Source organism: Microcebus murinus, chromosome X (genome assembly GCF_040939455.1).
Source record: "Microcebus murinus isolate Inina chromosome X, M.murinus_Inina_mat1.0, whole genome shotgun sequence".
Taxonomy (NCBI): Eukaryota; Metazoa; Chordata; class Mammalia; order Primates; family Cheirogaleidae; genus Microcebus; species Microcebus murinus.
Window position 1 is genome coordinate 107038282 of NC_134136.1, and position 16577 is coordinate 107054858.

Here is a 16577-nt window from a genome sequence, read left to right on the forward strand (position 1 = left end):
GGAATATCTTTCTTAAGGACCTAGGAGCCATCTCCCTGAAAAATAATTATCAAGAAAGATAGTGCATCTTTCTTCCAGTCTCTATAGAAGGGTAGGAGACTAATTTCAGTAAGCACCAATCAGCTAACACATACGGACCAATCACATTGACCATACAATCTCCTAACATTCTCCATTACTTTTTCACTAGCTTATCCCAGTACTTAAAAATTCTCCTGCCTTTTGTTCAGTGGAATTGAGTTCAGTCTCTCTCACCTATGGCAATACTCTTGATCAATATTTCAACAGTCCCGCATCAAGTTGTTCTTGCCTGTTTAACTGTCTGGTGCAATTTTTCTTTTACAATATAACCAGATATCAAAATTTATCATAAACCTATAGGTATTAAAACATTGTGGTCTTGGCATAAGGATAGGCAAGTAGACAAACAAAACTGATTAGAGGAGGAGGATCAAGATGGCGGATGAGAAACACTGCCAGAAAGAGTGTCTCTGCAGAAAGGACAGATTTTAGCAGAAATTAGAAAAAAGAAGCAAGAAGGGGAGCATACAGCAGACGAGGGCCGGAAGGAGGGGTACCTGAGACCCCGGGAGACTCCACGGGAGGAGGCTGTGGAGGAGAACTGGAAGCTGAGACCGCCGGAGCAACACGGAGACCAGCGGGGAGGGTAGGTGGATAAATCACCTTTCCCCTCCCCTGCATTTGGGACTGCTGGTGGACTCCCCAGCAGGTGGAGACACCTGCGGACACCAGCCCAGAGACAGCCACTGCCAGCTAGCGGTGAGCCTGTAGTGGACACGGCACCAGACTCTCAAATCCCTCGGGGCACCTCCGTGTGCACAGACCCAAGCCGCGCAGCAGGCGCCATATTGCCTCCTCCTCCCCTCCGTTGACCCTACGTGCCACTGCCCAGACAGACAATACAGCCACCAGCCAGAGGCACCTCCAGGGAACAGGACCTTCCCTTTTGGGACCCTACAGCTGACTAAGGGGAACTCAGACTGTGAGCTACCTACCTGCCAGCCCTCCCAGGTGCTGCTGGCACGGTGTTCCCAGGAGAACAGTACCGACTCAGAGGCTGAGAGACACATACACAGCTTGGGCTCCCTGTGGGTGAATTGGGACCAGAACTCCTCTCCCTGGTGGGGATACAGTTTGAACTCTGGGACCCAGAGGTTGGACCTGCAGACCAGATCCCGTGCACCGAGGTCTAGCATTGCTCGGGGCACAGAAGAGATGTTTGTTAACAGCCTGCTGAGGTGTGTGTGCCTCTAGGGGCAGATCAGCTTCCTAGAGGGCAACCTTCCCACCAAAGGGAGGCCGTGCGCCCAGCCCAGGCAGCATTTCTGTGCAGGGAACCTCCCCGCCGGCATCACAATCTGGGGAAGCCTGGTGGCGTGTGGTCTGGCCTGCTGGCAGAGGCCCAGGAGTAGCTGGGGAGCTGGGGAGGGTGGAAAGAAGCGAGGCCTGCTCCAGACTATGGGTCTCAGACAGCCCCACTCCGACAGCAGACTTTCTGGCTGAGAGGGACCATTCCAGCCCCACCCTGACAGCTTTTCCTGGAAGCAGAGAACAGAACTTTGACCCCTGCTAACGGCATTGGTGGTGACTGAGGGCAGGCTTACCCAACCCAGCTCGGCCCAGAACAAGAGCTGATAACAGGACACAAAAAAACCAGCATAGCCTGTTCCTCCAAACAAGCGCCACCTACTGACAGGGATGGCATCCTGCACAGCCTTTTCACGGCACCCACTGACTCATTATACAGGGAGTGGTCGAATCTCACCCACAGACACCACCTAACGGCTCAGAAACTAAACAAGGCGTGAGAATACCCAAACAAAAACCTAAAGAAAAGAAACAACAACTGATCGACATGGGAAGAAATCAGCGAAGGAACTCAGGAAATATGAAGAACCAAATGGAAAACACACCCCCAAAGAGGAGCGCCAGCCTCCTAGAAATGGACACCAACCCAAATCAGGCAACCAAAATGACAGAAGAGGAATTTCATATGTGGATCATAAGAACACTCACCGACGTGCAACAACAACTCAATAACCAACACAAAGAAACCACAAAAAGCCTCCAGGACCTAGAACAAAAGTTCACTAAAGAAATAGACACAATGAAGAAAAGTTTTACCGAACTCCTGGAAATGAAGAATCAATTCAGGGAACTACAGTGGAAAGTCTCAAGAACAGGGTAGGTCAAACAGAAGAAAGAATCGCAGAGATTGAAGATAACACCCTCCAACTAAATAAAACCATCACAGAGATAGAGCAGAGAAACAAGAGAAAAGAGCAAAGCCTACAAGAGATGTGGGATTATGTGAAGAAACCTAATGTGAGGGTCATAGGGTTACCAGAAGGGGAAGAGGACAACACCCAAGGGTTGGACAAGCTATTTGAAGATATAATAGAGGAAAATTTCCCAGGCCTTGCTCAAAATCTCGATATACAAGTTCAAGAAGCTCAGAGGACCCCTGGGAGATTCAATGCAAACAGGAAGACATCACAACATGCAGTCATCAGACTGACCAAAATATCAACTAAAGAGGCCATTCTAAGAGGTGTAAGATGAAAGAAGCAAGTGACATACAAGGGAAAGCCAATTCGAATAACACCAGACTTCTCTAATGAGACTTTACAAGCAAGGAGAGACTGGGGCCCCATTCTCACTCTTCTGAAACAAAACAATGCCCAGCCTAGAATCTTCTTCCCTGCAAAACTAAGCTTCATATATGAAGGAGAAATAAAGACATTCTCAGACAAGCAAAGGCTCAGAGAATTCACCAAGACAAGACCAGCCCTACAAGAAGTACTCAAAACAGTGTTACACACGGAACACCATAATGAAAACTCACGAATATAAAAACAACTAAAACCCAAACATTAAAGGCCAGATAACACAATGGCTCAAGAGAGAAATCAAAGCAACAACATCCAACCCAACAGAATGAACAGTAATCTACCTTACCTATCAGTTCTCTCAAAAAATGTGAATGGCTTAAACTCTCCACTCAAGAGACATAGGCTGGCTGAATGGATAAGAAAATACAGGCCAAGTATATGCTGTATTCAAGAAACACATCTAACCTGCAAGGATGCATAGACTAAAAGTAAAAGGGTAGAGATCAGTATTCCAGGCAAGTGGAAGCCAAAAGAAGGCTGGCGTGGCAGTTCTAATTTCAGATGATTTAGTTTTCAAACCAACAAAAGTAGTGAAAGACAAAGAGGGTCATTATATAATGGTTAAGGGCACACTTCAACAAGAAGAGAGAACAATTTTAAATATATATGCACCCAACTTAGGTTCACCCAGTTTCATAAAGCAAACCTTACTGGATCTAAGCAAATAGATTAATAGCAACTCCATAATCACCGGAGATTTCAATACCCCACTGACGGCACAAGATAGATCCTCCAAACAGAAAATTAATAAAGAAATAATGGACTTAAACAAAACCTTGGAACAACTGGGTCTGACTGACATCTACAGGACATTCTACCCAAAATCCACTGAATATATGTTCTTCTCATCAGTTCACGGGACATTCTCTAAGATTGACCATATCCTAGGACACAAAGTAAATCTCAAGAAATTTAAAAAAATAGAAATCATACCATGCACCTTCTCAGATCTCAGTGGAATAAAAGTAGAAATCAACCCTAACAGAAACTCACATTTCTACACAAAAACATGGAAATTAAACAACCTCCTACTAAATGATTACTTCATAAATGAAGAAATCAAGATGGAAATAAATAAATTCTATACTCCTACACTGCTGGTGGGACTGCAAATTAGTTCATCCTCTGTGGAAAGCAATATGGAGATACCTTAAAGCGATACAAGTGAATCTACCATTTGATCCTGCAATCCCATTGCTGGGCATCTACCCAAAAGATCCAATGACACTCTACAAAAAAGACACCTGCACTTGAATGTTTATGGCAGCACAACTCATAATTGCAAGGCTGTGGAAACAGCCCAAGTGCCCATCAATCCAAGAATGGATTAATAAAATGTGGTATATGTATACCATGGAGTACTATTCAGCTCTAAGAAACAATGGTGATATAGCACATCTTATATTTTCCTGGTTAGAGCTGGAACCCATACTATATTAAGTGAAGTTTCCCAAGAATGGAAAAACAAGCACCACATATACTCACCAGCAAATTGGTATTAACTGAACAGCACCTAAGTGGTCACATAGGTACTGCAGTAATAGGGTATTGGGCAGGGGGGAGGGGGGCGGGTATATACATATATAATGAGTGAGATGTGCACCATCTGGGGGATGGTCATGCTGGAGATTCAGACTTGTGGGGGGAGGGGGGAAATGAGCATTTATTGAAACCTTAAAATCTGTATCCCTGTAATATGCCGAAATAAAAAAAAAGAAAATAAATAAATAAGTAAATAAAACTTCAGCATCAAAAAAAAACTGATTAGAGCTTATAAACTGATCCATACTTGTATAAGTATTTGATTTATTATATTTATGTCAAAGGTGACAATGTAGAACACTGAGAAAAGGTTAGGCTTTGCAATGCTGTTGTTTCAATTAAATTTATATGGAAAAAAATGGATATTCATCCCTTTCTCACACTATTAATAATAGGTAGATTGTAATATGAAAGGTAGAGCAATAAAGTTCCTGTATGGCAATCCAAAAGAATAGCTTCAAGATTTTAGAGTACACAATTTTATTTTCAAACTAAGGATAAAAATATACTAACCATAACATAAAATACTGACGTGGAATATATCAAATTTAAACTTAATGTATTAATAAAGATATCATTAATGAGTGAAAAAACAAGGTACTCATTGACAAATAAAACTAATATACATAACCAAAAATATTAATATCTGATATATATATTTACAAATAACTACAGGCTGGGTGCGGTGGCTCTAGCCCGTAATCCTCTGGGAGGCCAAGGCAGAAGGATTGCTTGGTCAGAAGTTTGAGAACAAGCCTGAGCAAGAGCAAGATCCCATCTCTATAAAAAATAGAAAAATTAGTCAGGTGCAGTGGCATGTGCCTGTACTCTCAGATACTTGGGAGGCAGAGGTAGCAGTATTGTTGGAGCTCAGGAGTTTGAAGTTGTAATGAGCTGTGATGAGGCCACTGTACTCTAACTGGGGTGACAGAGTGTGACCCTGTCTCAAAAAAAAAAAAGAAAGGAAAAGAAAACAGAAAAAAATCTATAATAAATCACTAAGAGAAATATAGACAATCCAATAGAAAAATGAACATTTCACAAAAGAGATCATTCAATTAGCCAATAAACAGAAATAGTGTTCAAACTCACTAGTCATTAGTACATGCAAATTAAATATAAGAGATAGCATTATACAGCCACAAGAAAGGCTCAAATTAAAATGTTTGATAACTAAGTACCAAAGAAGATGTAAAACAATTTGTACCTTCATTAACTAGTGGTGAGATTATAAATTTATACAACTTTAGAAAACTCTTTGTTAATACCTATAAAGCTAAACATGCATATACCCAATGTTTAAGAAACTCTAATCCTAGGTATGTACCTACAATAAAATATGTACAATTTATGTTCACAGCAGCATTATTTGTAATGTTTCCAAATTGGAAATAACCCATATTTCTGAACAGTAGAATGTATAATTAAATTGTTATATATTCATATAAAGTGATACTATCAAACAATGGAAATTAATAAACTAATGGTATATGCAACATAGATGAATCTCATGAATAATATTGAGCGGGAAAAAAGCCATTTATACAATTCTATATACTATGCAATTCCATTTATATTAAGTTAAAAATATAGCAAGACTAATCTGAGGCATTATAAATCAAGGTAGAAGTTATCTGTGAGAGCTGGGAAGAGTTTTTGAATATGATAGGGCTTGATAGAGGCTTCTTGGTTGCTATTAACATACTAGCTTTTTATTTAGTTGTGGTATTATGAGTATGTTACCTTTTTGAAAAGTCTTCAAGCTATTATTATGACTTATGCACTTTTCTTGGTACTCGGATAAAAAGTGTTCCATGGAATAATGTTTAGATTATTTTCCAGAGACCAACATATCAACATTTTAAACATATTAGAATACTTACACATAATAAAGCTCATATATGACAAATCCACAGCTAACATCATACTAAATGGGGAAAAGTTGAAAGCATTTCCTCTAAGACCTAGAACAAGACAAGGATAGCTACTTTCACTACTCCTAGTTGACATAGTACTAGAACTCCTCACCAGAGTAATTAGTCAAGAGAAAGAAAAGACTTCGAAATCATAACAAAGGAAGTCAAATTGCCCCTCTTTGCAGATGACACAATCATATATAGAAAAAACAAAAGATCTCACCAAAAAATTCTTAGAGCTGTTAAGCAAATCCAGTGAAGTTTCAGGATACCAATGAAACAAAATAGGAAACCCAGAAATAAATTTGCGTATTTAACCAACTGATTTTTGACAAAGGTTCCAAGAACATATATTGGGAAAAGACACCATCTTCAATAAATGGTGCTCAGAAAATTGGATATCCCTAAGGCAGAAGAATGAAACTGAACCCCTATCTTACACCATATACAAAAATCAACTCAAGATGAATTAAAGTCTTAAATATAAGACCTGAAACACTATAAAACTGCTATAAGAAAACATAGGAGAAACACTTCAGAATAGTGGTTTAGGCAAAGATTTTATGACTAAGAACTCAGAGGCACAGATAAAAAAGCCCCAAACAAATAGACAAATGAGACTTAATTAAACTAAAAGGCTTCTGCACAGCAAAGGGAACAATCAACAGTGAAGAGCCAACCTCTTTTATGGGGAACATATTTGCAAACTATTCATCTGGCAAAGGACTAATATCTGGAATATACAAGGAACTCAAACAATAGTAAAACAAATCCAAATAATCCCATCCATTAAAAAAGGGGCAAAAGACATTAATTGACAGCTCTAAAAAGAAGACATTCAAATGGTCAACAGGTATTTAAAAAATGCTCAACATCACTTCTTATCAGAAAAATGTAAATCAAAACCACAATGAGATATTACCTCACCCCAGTTAGAATGGCTATTATTAAAAAGACAAAAAAATAACAGATGCCGGCAAGAATTAGTAGAAGAGGAACTCTTATACACTGTTGGTGGGAATGTAAATTAGCACAGCCACTATGGAAAACAATATGGAGAATTCTCAATAAACTAAATATAGATCTATCATACAATCTACGCAAATTAGCAATCCCACTATGGGTATTTGTCCCAAGAAAAGGAAAACAGTATATCAAGGTCATACCTACACCCCATGTTTATTGTAGCACTATTCACAATAACAAAGATATGGAATCAACCTAGATGTCCATCAACAGATAAAGAAAATGGGATATATGAGTATATATACACATGGGATGTTATTTTGCCATAAAAAGAATGAAATCATGTCATTTTAGCAACATGAATGGAACTGGAGGTCATTATGTTGAATGAAATAAGGCAGGCACAGAAAGACAAATATCATATGTTTTTACTCACATGTGAGAGCTAAAAAAGTTGACCACATGGAGGTCGAGAGTAGAATGATATTAAAGTTCCCAGAAGCTGGGAAGGGTGTGTGTCGGGAGAGGAAGTGGAATGGCGATGAAGAAAGGTTGCTTAAGGGTGCAAACGTACAGTTAGAAGGAACAAATTTTAATGTTTGACAGCAGAGTAGGTTGACTATAGTTAACAAAAATGTATTCAATATTTTAAAATAGCTAGAAGAGAGGACTTGAAATGTTCCTAACACAAAAATGATAAATACTCAAGGTGATGGATACCCTAAATACCCTGACTTGATCATTACAAAGTCTATAATGTAGTCAAATATCATATGTGCCCCATAAATATGTACAGATTTTATGTTATAAATAACAATTTTTAAAATGTAAAAAATAACATGTTTATAAAGAATACTATTATTCTAACATATTTGCTTATAATTTTCCTGTAATTTTGTATGGTGGGTATTTTTTATCCTTATTATATTTGAGTTCATTTGAAAACTTGAGCATGAGAGATTTTATTGGTGAACTAATAAGTCATAAAGCCAGGATAGAAGCAGGCTCTAGTAATCTAGAGATTGTGTTCTTTTAAATCTACTTAATACCCTATTGGCTAAATGAGTTACCACAGGTCATGTATCAACAGAATTCCTCAAAATCTAGCTTGTATTATAGCTTATAGCACATTGGATGTGGATGTTCATTTTACATTAGAAATATTTAAAATATATTTAGACTTCATAAAATGTGCAGTTAAAAATCAATTCACGTATTTAAGATGTTCAAAACATAATTAAAAGTTTTCTAATAATCAAATTAAGTATTGTTTTATATATAAATTTAAATAAATATAATTAAAAATCCACTTCCTCAAACACATCAACCACAATTCAAGTGCTCAAAATGGTCACATATTGATAGCAGCTTTCCTATTGGACAATGTCATTCTAGAAGATAAAAATATTTAAATACTTATTGTAATGTGATGTGACAGGAGCTAAATATATATAGTGCATTTGTATGCATGAGTTAAATTTACAAGTACAGATACATTACTTTGTTAGATAGGTTCCTTTGTCCCTCTTTTGCTGATGAGTAAACCAGAACTGAGAAGAAATACATAATTTTCTCAAAGTCATATAGTAATTTTCTCCTATGAAATTGAGAGATTAAAAGAAAACCTAGACTAAGTTATCACACACATCTGTGTACCATTCTTAGCCCTGCCACTTGCAAGGTATGTGAACTTGGATTTAACTTCATTATGCCTGGGCTTTCTCATTTGTTCTATAGGTACAGTATTGCATATATGAGTATGTAAAACTCCTGTGAAATACTAAGCAAACAAAAGGCTAATAATTATAATCATTACATCAGGAACAATAATTACTGACACTTTAGCTTATTTCCATCACATTTAAAGTTATCTTTTGTTTTTCAGATGCATTTTATTCACCAAATATTAGAAACTAGAATGAGACATAAAATGTTTTTTTATTGATATTCTTCTTCATAAATAACTTCTATTTCTTAATTCTATAGATTTTAACATTCTGTAGACATGTTTTCTCCATATAAATGATCCAAACAATAATGATAACAATGTCCAAAAAGATATTGCTATTAAATGTTTGGCACTCTTATTTTTCTACTTCTCCAGATTTACTTTGTCACTTTTGAAAATTATATTGTTGCTCACATAATTGGCAGAATGTAGTGTTCAAATTGTTTATATTTTGCAATTGTATTCAGATTGCTTTTTTTTTTTTGGTCAAAGTAATTTTGAGATAAATCATGCTTCTTAATCTGACATTATCTGTAGAATGAGGGAAAGTTATGCTTCTACTAGTTAAGGGTGGACAGCATTTCCTTTTATTTTTGTGCATTCTATCATTATAAAATTTGGTATTATTATAGAAGAGACTTTGGAGGTCATCAAGTCTAATTTCCCAGTAAGTATAAAAACACTTCTAACACATACTTGAACATATGCGATTTCTGTGCTAAATATTATTAATGAAGAAAAGCTTGCCACATCCTATAACCCACTATAACTCTCGTGTAATACTATTAACAATAATATTAACTGATATTAGTATTGCTTACTATATTCCAGGCATTTTTGTAAATGCTTTAGCTTCTCAACTCTTTTATTCTTTACGCTATCCTGTAATATAGATCCTAATATAGATCCTATTATAATCTTTATGTTATAGGCGGGAAAATTAAAGCCAAACTGGTTAAGTGACTTGCCCAAAGGAATACTATAGATAGGAGGCAGAGTAGGAAAAGTCTATTTCCAGAGTTTCTACTTTTAACTGCCTTATAATAAAAAGCTCTCTCTTTTGCTAAGTCAAAAATTCCTTTTTGGAATTCCATCCAACCATTTGCTTATAGATTAATTCAGCCATCCCGTAAACATTACTGATCACTTATATCTGGCACTGTATTTAAGAATGTCTAAGATAGCAATCTCATGAAACGTAGAGTCTAGTAAAAGAGGAAAATATATAAATATTAACTGCAAAAGTATATCGCCACTGCTAAAACAGGTATAACTAGGGTATAGAGATGGGACAAAGAGGAAATGGCCATCATCAGGCAGAATGGTCATCTTCACAAACGAAAATTTGAACTGAATTTTCTATACATAGTTGGAATTTTCAAAGTAGACATCACAAAGTAGAGTATTCTGATTAAAAAGGGTAGTATGCACAAAGAGGTGGTGACACACAGGTATCAGAAATAGCTTGTATGAATAGAATGCAGGCTGAGGGATATGAGAGGGAAGTAGGAGATAAGTCTAGGTTTCAGGCAATAAAAGATCTTCTAGACCAAAGTGATCAGAATCTGTAGAGAATGGAAAGCGATTCAGGATTTTAAGCAGAGGAGAAACTGATAGGTTCCTGAGAACCTATATTGATTCAACATGGAAACTGGATGGAAGAGGGGTATGAAGAGGGGCAAGGACTTTTCAGGAGCTTATGATAATGGCCTTTACCTTGGGAGTGGTTGACAGGAACAAAGATGAAATAATGAATATGAGAGACAGTTAAGAAATATTATAACGTTAAATGCAAAGGGCTTATAAGGGAAAAAAAAAACCAGGAATGACTCTGGGATGACTCTAGATTTCAGGTAAAGTGTCATAGTGAGTGACAGTGCAATAACAAAAGTAAGGAATTCAGTAAAGGAAGCAGGTTTAGAAAGAGATAGGGCACAATGAGTTAAGTTTCACCTTGCTGAGTTTGAAGTGCTTTTTGGACTTCAAGATGAATACCCAGGAGAGAATGAGAGAGAAGAAAATGGGCTTAGGAAGTATGTGGCAGAAAACATCCAGAGTCACCAACTTCTGTCTATTTTGAGGCATAGCCTTTTGAAGAAATAGAAATGGAAAAAATACCTTTCTTTCTTAGCATGACAATACTGTTCATGCACCACTTCTCCCTGCTTAGGTTTTTTCCTCAAATTAAATAATTCCTGATACTCGAACTCTTGGCCTCAAGTGATTTTCCCACCTCAGCCTCCCAAAGTGCTGAGATTACAGGTGTGAGCTGCCATGCCCGGCCAATCATTCCTGATTCTACAAACATTCTTTACAGGATGCCACCATCCTAGAAAATCCAGCTAAAACAGACTGCCCTGGCACTGACTCTAATTCTTAGTTCCTATAATCTAGAATACTATATCACTGCCCCAAACTGCATTTACTTACTAAAAATCTATATCATCCTCCTTGGTTTAATGTTAAGCTTGTACCCAAGTAAGTACACTCTCCTCTGTTATACACATATGTATGTATGTGTACATATATGTTATATATATATATATACAAATATACACATATATACATGCATAAAGAGAATATATAAAAATGTACTTGTATATACATGCATTCATATATACATTTATATGTACTTTATACATTTACATTTATATACAATTACATTTATATCTGTGGATGGGAAGTCATACTTTTCTTATCCCAAACTTATCCAATTGATTCAAAGAGATTGCTTTAAAAAAATAAGTAACATTTCAAACAATAAACATGCCTTTCCTGATTTAAAACTTAAAAGACTGGGATGTAATATTTGTGTATGACATTCTAACTGCACAGGACACTGTTCTAAATCTTCTAAGGTAATGTGTGAGAGGAAATCTATTAAGGATGTCTACAGGGGTGGACTTTACAGTGACCCAGCTAAATCCTCAAGTGGCTTTTTTTTCCGGAATTTTCTTATACTACAGTTTGACACATTTTAATCATTTTCAGTCCAATTATCTAGCACATACATCAGATACTAGAAAGGAATATAACAAAACACAGACATTCTCCTCCAACCTATGTAGAAATAGGAATACACAACTTATCAATAAACATACCATGAGAGACTCTGTAAATACTTTAGGGAAATCAAAATACTTTATATTCATTTAATTTCACTGGATCATCCAATTTAATAAGTCCACCAATTTGTCTTAATACCACATAATATTTGTACAAATTATTTAATGCCATTTGATATAAAGTTGGTTTTCATATCTTGATTTTACTGAATGTATCTTAGTTCTTAGAGATCTTTCTCATTTTCAAAAACTATTCCTTCATTCAATAAACATGTTTATTAACTCAATGAGATGGGCACCGAAATGTAGTAGTATGCATGACCTTACATTTAATAATCTACTCTAAAGTTGTGTTTTCCACGCTTTCCTTCTTAAAAATAGGATATTCATCTTTATCCATTCTTTGAATATACTTTTAATTCTCCAAAATGGTAGACAATAACTTCAAGATTAAAGTCATTTAACAAAATAATTCAAGGGCTTTTTATATGCCAGAAACTATTCTAGGTCTATGGCCTTAGAAACCTTTAGTACATTTGGTGGGCTCTCAAGTTTTAACTTGTACAGACAAATATCTAAAAATGAGATTTTAATGGCTCTGCCTTTTCTCTGGAAGAGTTTTTATTAGAGCATCTTCTATAACTTATGGACCTAAACCACTTTTCTGGTTCTTTGTTCATTAGAAACAGCTATCTCCCTAGAATAATGGGCTTTATATTCCATTAACAGTCGTTTTTTCAGTTTTCTAAATGCAAAAGGACACATAGGACCTTTTCGCCTCTAAAATAACTCCTTTACCTTGTTCTAGTTTTTGTTCAAATGCCACTTTCTCAATGAGTCTTCCCCTGACTAAACCATGTAAAACTGCTTTCTTCACTGGTCTTTTTTTTTTTTTTTTCCTTATTGCTCTTATCAGTTTTTCATGGTATGACACTTACTTATGATATTGCTAGCAACGTAAGCCTTATAGAAGAACAATTTGTATTTTTCCATAACTTAACCTTAAACCCTAGACTTTTGGCTGACACCTATTAGGCACTCAATGCATATTTGTTGAATGAATGGATAAATATTATTCCATCCAGAATATTTTCCTCCTCTCTAGTGTTGCCTAATTAATTTCTACTAAATTGTCAGATTTCATTGAAGGGCATGTATGGAGGCATTTTCTCACCTTGTAGAACATGAGAGGTCATCTATTAATGTGTATTTTTGCCACATTGATCTCATCATGGCCATAACTTTATATTTAATTGTATTTTCTTAGTGCAGGCCCAGGAGGGCAAACATCATGACTGTTGCCCCTGCTTCTCAACATCCCCAACCATTATAATCCTAGCTGCTGCCCTGGCAGAGAACAACTACTCAACATATTTGTTAACTGAAGGAATTATGGTAAAGTTTAGTATTGCACACTGATTATAATTCTTAGGTAAACCCCTGTTTACTTGCCAAACCTCTAGCATCACTTTTCTAAACCTCAATGTTGTAGCCAAAGTACCCTCTCTCAGTTCTTTGAGGGTACCACACTCACTTGATCTGCCCTTTCCTCTTCCTAATAACTCTATCCCCCTTCACGAATCCTTTATACATACGCATTTTATCCAGTTTTCTCCAATATATTCTTTAGATTCTAGTTTAAACACTACTTTCCTCAGGAATCATACCATGCCTTCAAACTTCAGTTTAAGTCAGATTTATTTTCTGTCACAAAACCTTATCCTTTTCCTTCAGAAATAAGTTGTGTCCATTCTTTAATATTTGCTCTTTTTTGTAAGTATTTTATTAATGTCTCTTTCCTCTACTAGATTGAAATTACCAATAGCATTCAATTCCAAAGAAGGAGCCTGAGGAATGGCCACCATTGTTCCAATGTTCCAAGGAAGGCAGCAGGCTCACAAATTACCTATCCCAAGCAAGGAAATTAGTGAAAAATTCTCTTCTTTTCCACTGTTTTAATCCTTACTAAGTATAATTCCTAAAACATAGGAATTATAGAATTCCTATGAATATAATAGGAATAGAATATAACAAGTACAGAATAGAATATAATATAACAATAGAATAGAATATAACAAGTACATGTTGAAAAAAATAAGATGTGGAATGCTTCAAAAGAGATATGATAATGTCCTTCAGGACAGAAGACTACATAAATTACCAATTTTAGTTATTTAGCAAAGACATTTCTCAATAAAATTAGGTAACTGGCATTATTGTTTATAAATCAGGCTCTCTGGGAACTGATATCCCAGAAATATTTCAAGTTAAGGACAAGACTCTGACCTGTGGTGACATTGCTGAGGGACAAGCTGAACCTCTGAGATAGAGAATCAAATTAATTTACAACAGACTTCATTTTTCAGAATCTTATCCTTTATAAGCCATGCCATCTTTTAGAATCCCTAAACATATGTTCTGGCCTATCTTTGCTTTTTCTTCAAACCTTTTAAAAACAAGACTTCTAAAAGTCTTTTAAAGTTAGAGAAATTATAACACAATATGATAATAACAGAGTTCATAGAATAAATCAGTACATGTGATCTTCATACTGATTCTATTGAGAAGTATTTTTAGAGTTGTAATTTGGGATAAGTATGCATCTTTTTCTTATTGTACTAAATGGAAGAGTTCCTTTCCTAGTTTTCCTCTTGTGTGTCTCTTTACTAATGACAACTGTATATCCTTTTTGAGCTTCTGGATAGGACTTCAACAGAATTGGAGCAAATGGATGAAGATATTGTGGTAATGTGAGAGACCATAGAGGAGGAAAAGAAGGCATGAGATGAGCACTTAACACTAAGAAATGTTCAGAAATAAGTTGTGGATGACCAGACATTGTTCCAATAAAACTTCCAAGGATCCCTCTCAGGTTTTTGACTTTGTTTGTTTGTATGTTGTTTAAATACCTGTTTCTCTTTCCTGTAATTATTCCAATTACTTCTACCAGAATACCTCTGGGTTGCTATGAAACATATTATATAGTTCACAGTCTCTGAAGTGAGTATGGAATTCTTATCATGTGTCCAGGATATCTATGTTGCTTTAAATTGATCTATCTTTGAATACTTTATTCATCATCTTTGTATACTTTATTATTTCTCCTCTCTTCCTCCTTCTTTACCATCTTCTCTTGCTCTTCCCCTTGCTGTTAAAGATTAAACTATGTAAAACAAGATTATCTCACTTGCAAAGAGCCTAAGAAAGAATCATCTATATTTCAAAGTCAAATGAAAGCAGTGCATTCCAGGGCAATTCCAGCCAATGGTTAAATAAGGTACAAAATTAAAGCATGCATTCCTTTGGGACTGAGGAAAGTGATGAAATAGGAAGAAAGAAGAGATATAGCAGGGGATTTCTTTCCATTTGATTCCTTTTAAGTCTGCCCTTTTAGACATTAGTCTAGATTATCTAAAAATCGGGTGACAGTAAGGAGCCATATAGAGGCAAATTGAGAGTATCAAAAGGGGTAATGGAATTTGGGAGAAAAAAGGAGGCTGAAAAGGAATGACCATAAAAGGAGGAGGCAATCATGGAAAATTGCAGACTGAGTTTCTGTGAATTAGAGATAACCAATAAATGCACATCTATCTTAGCAGATGTTTTCGGGCCAATGAAATAAAAACAGAAAATAAGATAAAAATGAAAGCAAGTAGGATAATGAATATAAATTGGCTTACACCCACCATTCCCAATTTATCTTACCTAAGATCTAACCCAGTGACCATCTGTGAGTCCTGTGGACCATTTTTCAAAATGACTTAGTCGCACAAGCATCACCTTGGAATAATTATATTAAAAAGCTTGTTGTACTGGGTCAGTTAAAGCTAAAGTGGATGTTTTTCAGTTGTTCTTTTAACTGAAAATACTCTATGACTTATTAAAATGTTTGCTTCAAGTCTTTTTTTAATCAGTTACCCTCCTGCAACCCCTGATTTCCAACATTCTTTTATTGTTTCTGAAATTTTCTGGGAAACATTGAGTGTTATATTTTACCCATCTTTAAATAGTTACTATTATATCAGAACTATGGAATTCCTTAAAACACAGCACGTTAGCTGGTGTGTGTATGTGTAATATAAATAATCATATATAATGAAATATTATAATATCTGATGTCATAAGCCTTTTTAGATGCTTGTAATTCCATTGAAACATATGCAATTAATATGGGTTGTCAGTATATGTTAAATGTTCGGTTGTAGCAGTGTCCAATCTGTTAGTTCAAGAGTTTTCCCCTTTGTCATTTAATGATGAAGAGTGAGATAACATTGTTGGAGATTAGCACTCTAAAGCAGTAACATGAGGAAATGACATTTCACTGGGATAAAAAAAAGACATTTCACACAAAAAGAAAAGAAAGCAGAGATAAGGCTTTAAGAAAGCGTGTTATAGGTTAGGTAGGAGAAACTATGTTTAGAATCACTTCGGGCAGATAAAGCCATTAAAACCCACATTGATTGGATCCTTAGACATATCAGTATTGTTGTTCCTGTCACTAAGGAAAGGCAAGCATTTGGTGGACACAATGAATGTCTCAAATTTAATCTGTAGTTAAATGATATATGTTTATGATTTTATGTGTAATCATCCAGAATAAATTGTTTTGTTTTCCCTTAATATTGATGTTTTAGTATGAGTATATATAACTTATTGAATATATTTA

General features: G+C 35.8%; 1 protein-coding gene across 9 annotated transcripts in view; it reads right to left on the minus strand.

The window, feature by feature from the left end:
- Positions 1-16577, minus strand: part of DMD (dystrophin) — a 2109452-nt gene that overhangs the window by 1407759 nt on the left and 685116 nt on the right. The window lies entirely within an intron of this gene.